At 49.1% G+C, this 12,632-nt stretch overlaps 1 long non-coding RNA gene across 1 annotated transcript; it reads left to right on the plus strand.

Annotated features, from left to right (window-relative positions):
* Window positions 1-2,584: 2,584 nt before the first annotated feature.
* On the plus strand, window positions 2,585-6,647 carry LOC108498287. The gene is made up of 2 exons (XR_001875137.1): window positions 2,585-2,689; window positions 6,533-6,647. It is a non-coding gene; the product is annotated as an uncharacterized LOC108498287 (long non-coding RNA).
* Window positions 6,648-12,632: the final 5,985 nt, after the last annotated feature.

Genomic DNA, 12,632 nt, shown 5'->3' on the forward strand with positions numbered 1-12,632 from the left:
CAGGCCCAGCTCCAAGCCCAGCTCCAGGCCCAGCTCCAAGCCCAGCTCCAGCTCCAGCCCCTGCTCCAGCCCTGGCTCCAGGCCCTGGCCCCTGCTCCAGCCCCACATCCAGATCCAGCCCCAGCCCGAGCTTCAGGCCATGCTGGTGGCAACACCGCGCCCTGCACTTTGACTAAAATCCAATAAAATGCTGATCTGTGGGCTTACCTGGACATGGCATCATAGGAATGTGGTTGTCTCAGCTGCAAAAATGGTTTATTGGGGAAAAAAGTGCAATTTTCAGGGGTTCTGGTTTTGGGGAATGACAGGTTTTCCACTCAAAAGGAGTTGGTAAAGATCTCAAAAAGATTATCCCCTCCAGTGTCATAGAATCATGGAACATCCTGAGTTGGAAGGGACCCACAAGGATCAACAAGTCCAGCTCCTGTCCCTGCACAGGACACCCCAACAATCCCACCCTGTGCCTGAGAGTGTTGTCCAAACACTTTTTGAGCTCTGTCAGCCTTGGGGCCATGACCACTGCCCTGGGGAGCCTGTTCAGTGCCCGACCACCCTCTGGGGGAAGAACCTTTTCCCAATATCCAACCTAAACCTCTCCTGACAGAGCTCCTGCCTTTCCCTCAGGTCCTGTTGCTGCTCATCAGAGAGAAGAGCATTCTAAGAACATTCTGCAGCTGAAAGCTTTCCAAGTTTGACTTCCTTGAAAAAATAGAAAATATACAGAATTTTTTATGCAAAGTTGCCAGAACCAGCTAAAAATAGCCTGTGTTTCTACTATTATTTCTTCCTCTTCCTTGCATGAATGGGTGTATCTATGAATTTAGTTTCCCTGTAACAATGTTTCACCTCCCAGTCACATGAGGACTGATGCTTTTTTTTTTCCCCTTTCAGCATAATTCCCTGAAGACTTATCAGGGTCAGAGTCAGCATCAAATCAGTGCCTGTGAGCCGCTCCTGTGGTTACTCTGAGGGCAGGGGACGTATGTGTGTATGTGAGAGGGAAGCTATGACAAAACATGTTACTCAGTGTTTACACAACAATGCAATTCCCACCACATCCATTGAAGTGGCAATATTTGTCTTTTATGGAATTGCCATCTTTTCTTGGATATGGTTGTTTTCTCAAGGCACCAGCTTGTGCCTCTCCTTTTCAGAATGTGTTTGCCTCCAGACTTGACTTACCACACTAATTATCTGTGTGGGATTCACCATGAAATCCTGCACACAGCACCACACAGCTGGACGCTGTGGGCTGTTGGGCTCCCTAAATCTGAAGAAACACTGGAGGTATGGACTGGGAGCTCCACTGGGAACTCAAGGCTCTTGCTGTGATCCAAGTCCTTCAGGTTCTTGTGTCAGTTTTGCTCCCCAAGTGCATTGCAGGGTGTCAAGGTCTCCACTGGGAGCTGTCACAGGAATCATCTTCTGCAGCACTAAATCCTGCTTTCCTCACGGACTCTCTTCCACAATATTGCTGATCTACAGCTAAAACCCTGAATAAGCAGACTTCCCTAGAATTAATCATGGTTGGGGATGCATGGGAAGCTGGTCATACCCATGCAGCCTTTTTCCTCCTTTCTCAAGGGAGATTTCTCACAGGCTCTGGATAATTTCTCTCCATTTGAACTACCTACATTTCCTGGAGCCCAGTTGCAGGCTGCATTGCCAAAGCCATGCTGGTTCCTTGCATGCAGCCAGGATTTCCTCTGTGGGCATCACTCAGACCAGGCTGATGGCAGGTGTGTTGGGCAGCCCCAAAAAATATGTGTTTCGACCACCACATGGTCTGTCTTGCTGTGAAAATGGCTTCTGTGCGTGCCAGGGGATGCTCTGGAGAACCAGCCTGGGCTGCTGGTGTTCCCAGTGTATCACTTGACAGGGCAGGGGGACAGGTTTGAAGTGCTGTGGTTCTGTCTTCTCCCTTCTGGCTCTTCTCAAGGTGCAGTGATGCCAACACGGTCCTGTGTCTGCAGCCTCTGCTCCTGCCCTGCAACAAGAAGGGGAGGAAGAAGGTTCCTTGCCAGCCTTTGGGCAACAAGTGGCTTTTTGCTGGGGCAGGGGAACTGGTTCCTTCAGCTCTTCTGCTCCTCCCTGCCATGACTGTCAGCATTTTGCCTCCAGTTGCCTCCCCTTCTCTTTCCCGCTTCCCTTCTGAATCAGATCCACATCACATTTCCCATCTGTGTTTTTCCTGCCGGCATTTCCTGCCTGGCAGCTATCTCCAGTGTGCTGACTGGGCCTGCTCGTGCTTCAGGATCACAAGGACTTCACCAGCTGCTACAAGTCTTCTGAGATCTTCATTTCAAAGATGTTTGGAAGCACTTGCCATGGTCCATTTCTCTTTGTTTGCCTTCAGCTCTGCCTGACAGGCCCTTTTGACTGCCAACCAAAGACAAACCACACTTAGGACTTAGTCCTAATTCATTTCTCTTTCATTTTTGTGTGTGGGCATCCAGCTCTTCCTGACCACAGAGGCCATCCATGTTCCTTCAGGCACAGAATAGCGGTGCTGTGGGGATTATGTCATAGCCACAGGTGACCTTGCACAGAACCCTTCCATTTTGCATTAACTCAACCAAAAAAAAGTTTGCCTGTTCAGTCAGTGATCAGGGTTGTTGTGGCATCACTGGATAAGGAGATAGGTGCTTTGTTGACTTGAAAATTCACTCACAGCAGTCAAATTTAACAGGTATTTTCCTTGTTTGCAAGTTATGAAACACCTCTCAGAACTAACTCAGTGAGGAGAGGTTTGGCAGGACCTCAGGCTGATGCATCTCCATGTCTTGGTGGATGAACTCCCCCAAAATAAATAGCAGCATTGGAGGTCACCTGCCCACCGGTTTCCCGCAGAGGGTGAGGACAGTGGTTTGGACTCTGGGATCCTTGTGGTGATCCTTCAGCATTCCCATGTGCTGGGGCAGCCTCAGGTTTAGTGTTGGCTTGGGGGCCCTGTGTGGAGCAGCCAAATATCTGCTGTAAGTTCAGATGTCGGTGCAAGCCTCTGTCTGGTCCTAAATGCAATCAAAGGGCTAAATTCTCCATAGCCTGGGCCAAATCTCTTTACCTCCATGAGCTCTCCATCTCCATACAGGACTTCCATTGGAGGCAACTACTCCTATTCTTCTCCTCTTAGTTCCCCTGTAAAGAATTTTCACGTTTGCCTGGGAGGTGTTGTCGCCCTCAACAGGGTCCCTCTGAAGTGTCTTCCACATCCCAAGGTCACAATTCTATTTCTGACCAACTAGATCAAAATGTTTTCTCCCAAACTGACAAAGGAAATTCTAAGGCTCCTGTCTAAGAGCAGCAAGAACCTTTGACAAAGTTAGAAAAAGAAATCAATTAATTATCACAGTACTAATTTTAATAACAGCACCTCAACCATAAAGCCATCATCCTGTGACAGCCTTATCTCACCTCTGAGTCAAAGGGACCTTGAGTGTTAAGGCTATGTAAGATATCATTGGACCTAGATTAGAATGAATCCTATGGAAGAGCTCCAAGTGGGGCCAGTTAGATTCTGAAATAATAAACCAACTGCCCAGGCAGCTGGGTGAGGGCAGGAGAAGGCCCTGGGAGCCTTTGTGACTGCTGGTTATAAGTTTTTGCATCATTATTGTATTCTGCATCAAGACTTTCATCCATCCCTGCACATACATGCCACCCCTCCCTCGTCCTCTTCTGTCAAAGCCATTATTTCATCAGTCAGGTATTTACTACACAAGGAGTTATCTGCACACTCAGATTTATAGTTTCCACAGAGCCATACTCAGTCCTGACTTCCTTGTCTACACCTGCTGACAGCTCTACCTGCTGCTAAGTCATGACACCTCTTATCATCCCATCAATTATTATTTTGCATGTTTGTCCCCAGAGGGAGGCACCACTCAGGAAATCATTTGAAATGTCCTTCTGAGACAAACGTTTAGGGACCACATGCTAGATTTTTAAGAGTGTGAAGGCGAGTATGTTCCCCCTTCCTGGGAGAGTGGCTGTTCCCTTCATGTCAACCATTATGGCAACCACTCTGTCTCCAAGCCCGAGGCAGGACAGGAGTCCAGTGGCTGACAGTCCCTTGGCACCATGTGTTTATCCTCAGAAATATGGAGCTCACAATCAAATTTTTTTTGCAAAGGAACTTTATCTGAACAGCAGCGGTGGATCCGGGACGTGTGTTGTGTGGCTGACACTGGAACAAGTGTCTACCTATTTTTTTGGTGTACTTTCCTGGAATATCCTGTAGCAGAGTGAGTCACCTGGAGCCTGGCAGGCTATGCCAGAGCAGAGTGCACACTGCCAGAGTCATCCAGAGGAGTTTGGTGGAGTTTGGGGTTTTGAGGTCACAATCCAGGGAATTTCTGCTTTGCTTTGTAACTCCTCCTCTACGTGCCCTCAAACACCCCTTCTCCATTCTTCCAGATATCTGTGGTTAATACAACCGGTTTACGAGCAGTAAGATCTTCTTGTTAATCTGTTTTGTTGCCTCCCATACCTCTTCTTTCCTTGTTTCAATGTTGCCACCCCAAGAGCAGGTTAACAGAAAAAGGTTCTTCACCAGAGTGTGGTTGGGCACTGGAACAGGCTCCCCAGGGCAGTGGTCACAGCACCAAGGCTGCCAGAGCTCAAGAAGCATTTGGATGATGCTCTCAAGCACATGGTGTGACTCTTGGGGATGGTCCTGTGCGCAGCTAAGAGTTGGACTTGATGATCTTTGTGCCCTTCCAACTCAGCATATTCTGTGATTCTCCCATATCCATGCACCAGCACCGTTCTGTTAGTGGTGTTGCTGTGCCCCCACCTGCCTCCTCTGATCCCCTTCTCTCTGAAGTACAATTTTATTGATTTTACAGCCATTTTTCACTCAGGAGACTGACAAATTTCCTTTGGCAACTTTCTCTCCAGCCTTACTATCCTCTGTGGGAGCCAAACACTGTCTCAGTTCCCCAGGCTGCTCATGATGCATGTTGGTGGAATACAACCAGAAGCGTTTGGACAACACTCTCAGGCATAGAATGGGATTCTTGCAGTTGTCTTGTGCAGGGCCAGGAGTTGGACTTGATGATCCTTGTGGGTCCCTTCAAACACAGGATATTCCATGATTCCATGATTTTCTGATCTACTTTTTGGTTCAAACCAGCAGAACGTGGCATTCAGCCCAAGCTTTGCTCCTAACGATCTCAGTCACATAGGCGTCAGTGCTGGTATAAAGTCTGTATTTGCTCTTTCCTAGAAGAACATTTTCAAAATTATCTGAAGCAGCTGACCAGTTTTCCCCACAAAGAGTTAGTGCATCTTTTCATAGTGACCAGAAATATCCACAGTAGCAGGAGATCCTAGAAAAGGAATAAAAGAGCGGGATGCAAGTGACAGAGAGAAGGGATGTGTAAATCAGTCCAGAATCCATGGGAAGAGGAGGTAGAGGAAGGTGTTCGCAAGAGCACTCTCAGGTGCTGGACATGAGTGTGCCTGTCTCTCTAGCCCCAGAATGTCCACAGGGCAGTTTGGTTTTGCCCATGTTTACTCTGAGGCTTTGCTTTGAGCAGCAGTGGGATCTTTGTAGGCAAGTCAGGGCACTCCAAGGTACACCTCTGTAAGTATGAAACAAAGACTGTCAAATGCTTTCCTGACACCAATGGCATTTCTGAGGAGTGAGATCTCTTGCTGGGTATGACTCAGGCCAGGCATGGCTTGCTGGGCTGACATGGAGTTGGTTTCCCTCAGTCAGGTCCTCTGTTCTTTCTGGGGTGGTTTTGAGGACCAGCTTGTCCAAGGAAAGGCATGTATCCCTGCTCCATTACCTCAGGAAGGAGATGTCTTCTCTCTTAGCAGCTGTCCATCATCACAGGCTCTGGAGATGCTGTTCCTTACTAGTTCTGGTAGCACTCTACCACTTGGGTTTTGTTCTGGGACTGTCCCAAAATGCTGCCTTACATCCTGCCCTGTCTATGCAAGGCTGTGCTGGGAGGAAGAGATATGAATTTAAATGGAAGTAGTTATAAAAATGCTATTTTCCACAGTCCACTGCAAAAAGCCTTTGATGTGGTGGGTCAGTGATAGTTCTACCCTGAACATCTCAGCCCAACTCTTCCCTTTCTTTTCTTGGCTTTGGCTTTGGTCAGTCCCTCACTGTCCTTGGGGCTGCAGGATCTGACATTCATGCCTGTAACTTTGCCCAGAAAGGACAAGTCCATAGTTCTGGCTATTCCCACTGAGCAAAACACGAGAAAACCTTTTGTTTTCCAGTCTTCACTCAAAATCACCTTCTGTGAGTGTCACCAATGTTTCCTTCCCTTTTCTAACTCAGGGACTTTCCGTGCACGGCAGCTTTACTCTGATCTGATCCACAAATACCCTGCTGGGAGATCGATTTTCTCTTAACTACAAGATATTTCCTTTAGAAACCAAATATTTACTTACTGGCTTGGGATTTGTGTGTCTGTTTGTAATGATCTTTTTTAAGAACACAAACAGATTAAAAAGAAGTTACTACCTTTCAGTTTTCTTTTATATAATGCTTTTTTTTTTTTTCCCTAAGGGCAGTTGTGGTGAGAAGTGAACACCAAGACGTACCCAAACACTTCAGAAATGTTTAAACCCTTCGGAAAACACTGGCTGCATTCAATATCATGTATTTAATCCCAAAACAATAGGTATTTTGTATTCTGAGCTAGAAACTTAATTTTTTAAGCAAAGAGACAATAATCTCTTCATCCACATGTATTAAGTGATAAATAACTACTGAGTGTGGCCAGAGAGACCTGCTTAGCCAGAGCTATACCTCTCCCATGCAATATCCCCTAAATTGTGAGGACTGGGGGAAAGTTTGAGGGTGGAGGGAATTTTGGAGGTCTCCAGGGATGAAGATCCCCCTCACCACATCTCTGTCCTCTGCCCAACCACTCCACTGCTCTTAATGTGAATTTTTTTCCCTTGGAAAAAATCCCTCCCCCTTCCCAACAAGGTTGCTTCCCAGCCACAGGTCCTCTCTGCCAGAAACGAAAAATAGTAATTTTTAACTGTTAAATGCTAAGAAAGGAATTTTAGCTAATTATTTAAATTTTAGCTGGTTTAGTTAAATGCTAACATTGTTTTTAAGTTTCCACCACCATATATTTTTTACATGTATTGGATATAAAATTTCTATGTCTGTTCCATAAAGCCAAGTCCATCATGGGAACTCAGCCCCCCGCCCTCTTGGATTTGTGACACAAGCAAATGTTTTAGAACCGACTTGTTTTTGGTTTTGTTTCTGTTTTTGTTTTTGGAGAAAAGAAACCAAGACAACAGGCACAATGGTCCTTGGGATTTCCAGGAAAGCCTTTTTTGGTAAATAATAATGAAACAGGTCCAAGTCAAAGTGCTCAGTTCAGGCCAAGAAAGGGTGGTTTTAAGATGCATCTAATGAAATCCACTCATTGCATTTCAGGAAGATCCTCGCACAGCCAGGCTGATCCACAAGAGAAATACTTCAATTTCCCCAAACTACCACCAAAGAGGCAGGGGGCAACTTCCGTGGAAGAGCAGTATTTCCTTACTGATTCTCAGCCCACGTCTGAGCGCTACGCCCGAGGAGTAACCCAAAAATAGGGGGTTTATTTTACTTTAATCAAATTTTACCCTGTTTGGTCCTTGTCAACATTTTCATGTGCTCAGGGCACATGGGCAAGGGCTGGTTCAGAAACAGGATCATAGAATTCTGGAATTATTTAGTCTGGGAATGGCCTCTGAGGTCATCAAGTCCAACCGTTCCCCCAGCACTGCTGTGGTCACCACTAACCCATGTTCCCAAGTACCACAACTGCACACTTTTTGAACACTACCAGGGATGGTGACTCCACTACTTCCCTGGGCAGCCTATTCCTGTGTCTGACCAACCTTTCCATGAAGATATTTAAAAATATCCAAAGAAGCCTCCCCTGGCACAGCCTGAGGCCGTTTCCTCTTTTCCTGTCCTTTGTTCCCTGAGAGCAGAGCCCGACCTCCCCCTGGCTCCACCCTCCTGTCAGGGAGTTGCAAAGAGTGAGAAGGTCCCCCTTGAGCCTCCTTTTCTCCAGGCTGAGCCCCCTCAAGCTCCCTCAGCTTCTCCTCATCAGACTTGTGCTCCAGTCCCTTACCCATATGCCCTCATTACAGCCAGGTCTGGGATTGGGAAGCAGAAGCTGCAGGTGTCTGGCAGGAGGGCAGGAGAAGGCACATGTTTTTTTGTGACACAGGGACGTGTTGTCAGGCTGTTTCCCACCCCACCAGGGGCTCTGTGGATGCAAGCATGCGGAAGCTGTGCCGAAGGCTGTTGACTTTGGCCTACAGTGGCATCCGTGGCTCAGGCTGTCGGCATTAGCAGAACCTGTTCCCAAGGCAAGGTGCTGGAATGGATTGATTGGCATCCACCTGCACCAGCAGGCACCTTGTGAAATGCCACATGTGGTCACCCACCAGCACAAAGACCTCCTGGGGGCATTGACAGAGATGAACCAACTCCTGGCAGAGAGGTGGCAGATTTTTGTTCTTCCTGGAGCTGGGCAGCCATGATGCTTCTTGCTGAGGGAAGCAGGGCATGATCCAGCTCAGGCTGAAACCACCGGCACTGTAGACAGAGTGGAGCCAACAGCCTTTCCCAGACATTTCCAAGATTCATGGTCTTCTGCCAAAACCTTGGTCGTGAGCCCCCCCCCCAGCCCCTGTCCCTAATGTTGGCAGGTCCCATGGGAGCCTCTCAGATGCAGCCAGCAGCTCTCTGGGGAAACTCAAGCACATCCTGTGTGAGTCCAATTGAGTGTGGACAGATCTTGATGTCTTTGCCACCAGAGAGAGTAAAAGCACCTGTTGAGGACAGCACGAGGTCATGCTGTCACCCACAGACCCCTGAGCAACCAACCCAGCCCTCAGCATGACGCCAAGGATAGAGGACACAGGGCAGATGGAAGCACAACAATTGTGGGACCAGCCTGCCCTGGAAGCCAGTAGTTGCTGCACCAACCATTGGCTTTGACAAGCTGGCAAAAGCTGACACTCCCATTTTGCCTGTTGGCACACCTGTCCCAGGTGAACAGCGTGGAGATTTGGAACCCAGGAGAGATTCAGGAGGTCTCACTCACTCCTGTCACCTCAAGGAGGATGAAAGGAGTGCGTCAGCCACAATGAAGCCCAGGGATGAAGGCCATCAGGTGAATCTCACCTGAAGAAACCCAGTGGATGAAGCCCAGGTGATGAGGCATGCTCTGTCTGCCATGCCTAGGGAGCAGGGGAAATGGAAGGAAGGGAAGAGCTGTGGGTCCCCACAGCAGCACAAACATCCTAGAGATTCCAATCCATCTGCATCTCAGAGGAAGAGCTGGGATTTCTCCTGGTTTGAGTGCCCCAGACCAAGGGAGCAGGATATTTCAGGTGTATTTGGAGACCCTGCCAGGTTTTTATCAGGAGCTGGTGTTTCCCTGCTTTTCCTGTCCCTGGGGTTGCTGCAGCTGGTTCTTTCCTCTGGGTCCTTCCTGTGCTGGGCCAAGACCTGCAAGCCCGACAGGTCCCTCTGGGCACCCCAACACGTCCTGGGCTGATGTCCCAGTGTCATCTGCTGTCTGTCCCAACACCACCAAGATGTGACAGTGGTGCTCCTGCTCATCTCCAGACTCACTTTCCAAGGGAGCTGAACAGGCAGCCCACTGCTCCACTGGGGAGGCTCCCAGCGCCCTGCACAGAGTAGGGCTGAGTGTGTCATCACTCTGTCACCACAGAGGGCATCACTTATCTTCTTCTTTTTTAGTTAAATGAGTAATACCAGGAGCTATGCATGGGAGAGGCACCCACAAGAGGGACAGCTCGAGCCTCAGGGGGTTTCCAGGCTCCGCTGGAACAAGCCACGACTGGCCTGAGTGGTGACAGTCCCACCACAGCCTAGTTGGGCTATGAACCTCCCCCCCTGCGCAGCTGAAATTCAGTGTATTTTTGGTAACAACACTGCAGCTGACCAGAAAAAAATAAAAATAATTTCCTATATTAACTTAATACAGAGATTCTTTGCCTAAAGTACCTCTACTTCCCCATCCCAAGGAGAAGTGGAAGGTCCATGGCAAAACCCATGAGTGTTTTCTCCACTGTCCCAAGCTGCAACCCGCTGTTGAGCTCCGGCTGGAGGAAGTGTCCTGGTTTCCTGTGCTCAGGTCTCGGATGCCACCTCCTGGCTTTCCCGCTGTACTGTGCACGTCGTGACTCAGCGCAGACCGGCAGCACCTTTCCCATCGCACTATCCCAAATAACATCGCCGTGTAAAGCCTGAATGGTTCAGAGCAGCTTTTGTTCTTTGAGGATCTGACCCGATCCTACGTATTTTGTAATTGCGGTGGAGGTAACTCCTACACCTAATAACCCTCAGGACTCCCACTGCAGCAGCACCTTGACTCCCAAGACACCTCTGGGATGTCATCCATCACTTTGGGGGTGGGACTGGTACCTCACCTTTCCCCAGCATCTATTGTGTCCCCACAAACTTACGTGATCCCTGTGCCATCTGTTGTTTATCATCTGCATCTTTCCATGGGGGATTGGGATGCCATTTCCAAATCTCTACAGTCTTCTTGCTAGGTTGGGGAATAATTTAACAAGTAGATGGATGGCAGGGGGATAACAGAGGCATTTTTGGAGTTAGAAAACCGTGTGGTGATATCCAAGCAAAACTCCTGAGCGGAGGCACTGTGCAATAAGGAAACAGGAGGTGAGGAGCAGCCAGCACGTTGTCTCCTCCCTGCTTGGTCTCCATCATTCCCTGCCTCTTCCTGCCTTCCTGGTGACGTTTGGGTCTTGGGTGATCCTGCTTGTACACCCAGCAGCCCTACCTGCCTTTTCCAGAAGTGCTACCAAGTTCATCCAGCATCACACAGCTCAGACAGTCATTTTATCTGGTCATATGCCACAGCTGGGCTGGGCTCCCATTTGTTGCATGAGCTGCAGCTTCTTCTGTTCAAACCTTGTACTCAGCTTTGGGGTTCTCACAACAAGAAAGACATTGAGGGTCTGGAGCATGTCCAGGGAAGGGAGCAGAGCTGGGGAAGGGGCTTGAACACCTTGGGGAAGGAGCAGCTGAGGGAGCTGGGGGAGCTCAGCCTGGAGAAAAGGAGGCTCAGGGGGGACCTCCTCACTCTCTGCAACTCCCTGACAGGAGGGTGGAGCCGGGTGGGGATCAGGCTCTGCTCCCAGGGGACAGGACAAGAGGAAACAGCTTCAAACTGTGCCCAATACCAAAATGAGTATTGGGGAAAATCTGTTCCCTGAAAGGTTGGTCAGACACAGGAACAGGCTACCCAGGGCAGTGGTGGAGTCACCATCCCTGGAACTGTTCAAAAACCATGTAAATGTGGTGCTTGGGAACACGGGTTGTTGGTGGACCTGGCAGGGCTGGATTAACGGTTGTACTTGATGTTCTTAGTGGGCTTTTCCGACCTAAATAATTCTGTGATTCTATGATTCTTGGAAGTCAGCTGGGAGCAGTAGCTGGTAAATCTTGCTGCAGGATGAATCTGGGGGCCTGTGAGACATCTCACAGTTATGTCTGCCCGACGGACCAACAACTGTGGGGGTCACGAAGAGTATTCAAAATGGTCTTCAGCCACGACAAGGCTTCAGCCCGAGAGAGAATGGGTGGAAAGGAAATGTTGGCAGCGGCTCCTCTCCCTGCACTGCCGGTGCAGACCAGCAGGTGGGAGTTGCTGGGGTTTGATACTTTACAAAAAATAGTTCATCCCATTTCCCGTAGAAATGGGCTGAAGGCACCGATCGTGCACCTGCACGACTCACCCTTAACCATCAACAAAGGTGTGTGGGACCACGAGGGGAGCACAGCACTGCGGGGTGCTCTGACCTCGTGGACAGGACTCCTTGGGAGCAGCACATCCCTGGATGAACGCTGGTGTTGACATGAATCCCTTCCTACCTCTCTGGTTGGAGCAGGGACAAAGTTCTGGATTTGCCTCCCCTGCACACGCCCTGGTCGGCTGTGAGTGTGTCTGATCAGCTCCAACAGGAGCAGCTTATCCAGCACAGCTGTGCTGAGAGGCCCTTTTGCGTCACAGCAGCTGGATTTTCTATTCCCAAAATGCTCCTTGCTGCAGTGCCCAGACCACGCTGTGGCAGAGCACAGCATGTTCAGGAGAAAACAGCCTGAAAGAGCCCAAATTGACTTATTTTTTGTCCCACCTTAAAAACAAGGAAAAGAGGAGGAAGTTTCCAGTAAACTGTAAAATGAAAGTGTGCCCAAAGCAGCCTTTTTCCCTATATTTCTTCCAACCCCAATGCCAGCTTCCTTATTCCCTGGTCAGTTTGTTCTACAGCCACTGGCCAACAGGTCTGGGCAGCACAAGGACCAAAGGTGCCATGACCTGATCCCTTTTTCCTGATGATGCCACCAGCCTGTGGCCCATTCAGAGCTTCCCTGCACCCCAGAGCTTCATCCTGTCTGGGAAGATGGGACACTTTGGGGACATTCTCTGTATTCCCTGTATAAGAAGGACATTGATCTGCTGGAGAGAGTCCAGAGGAGGCCACCAAGATCATCAGAGGAGCACCTCTGCTATGAGGAAAGGCTGAGAGAATTGGGATTGTTCAGCCTGGAGATGAGAAGCTTCAGGGTGACCTAACTGCAGTTTTCC

The sequence above is a fragment of the Lepidothrix coronata genome, unplaced genomic scaffold, assembly GCF_001604755.1.
Source record: "Lepidothrix coronata isolate B3197 unplaced genomic scaffold, Lepidothrix_coronata-1.0 Scaffold58, whole genome shotgun sequence".
Lineage (NCBI taxonomy): Eukaryota > Metazoa > Chordata > Aves > Passeriformes > Pipridae > Lepidothrix > Lepidothrix coronata.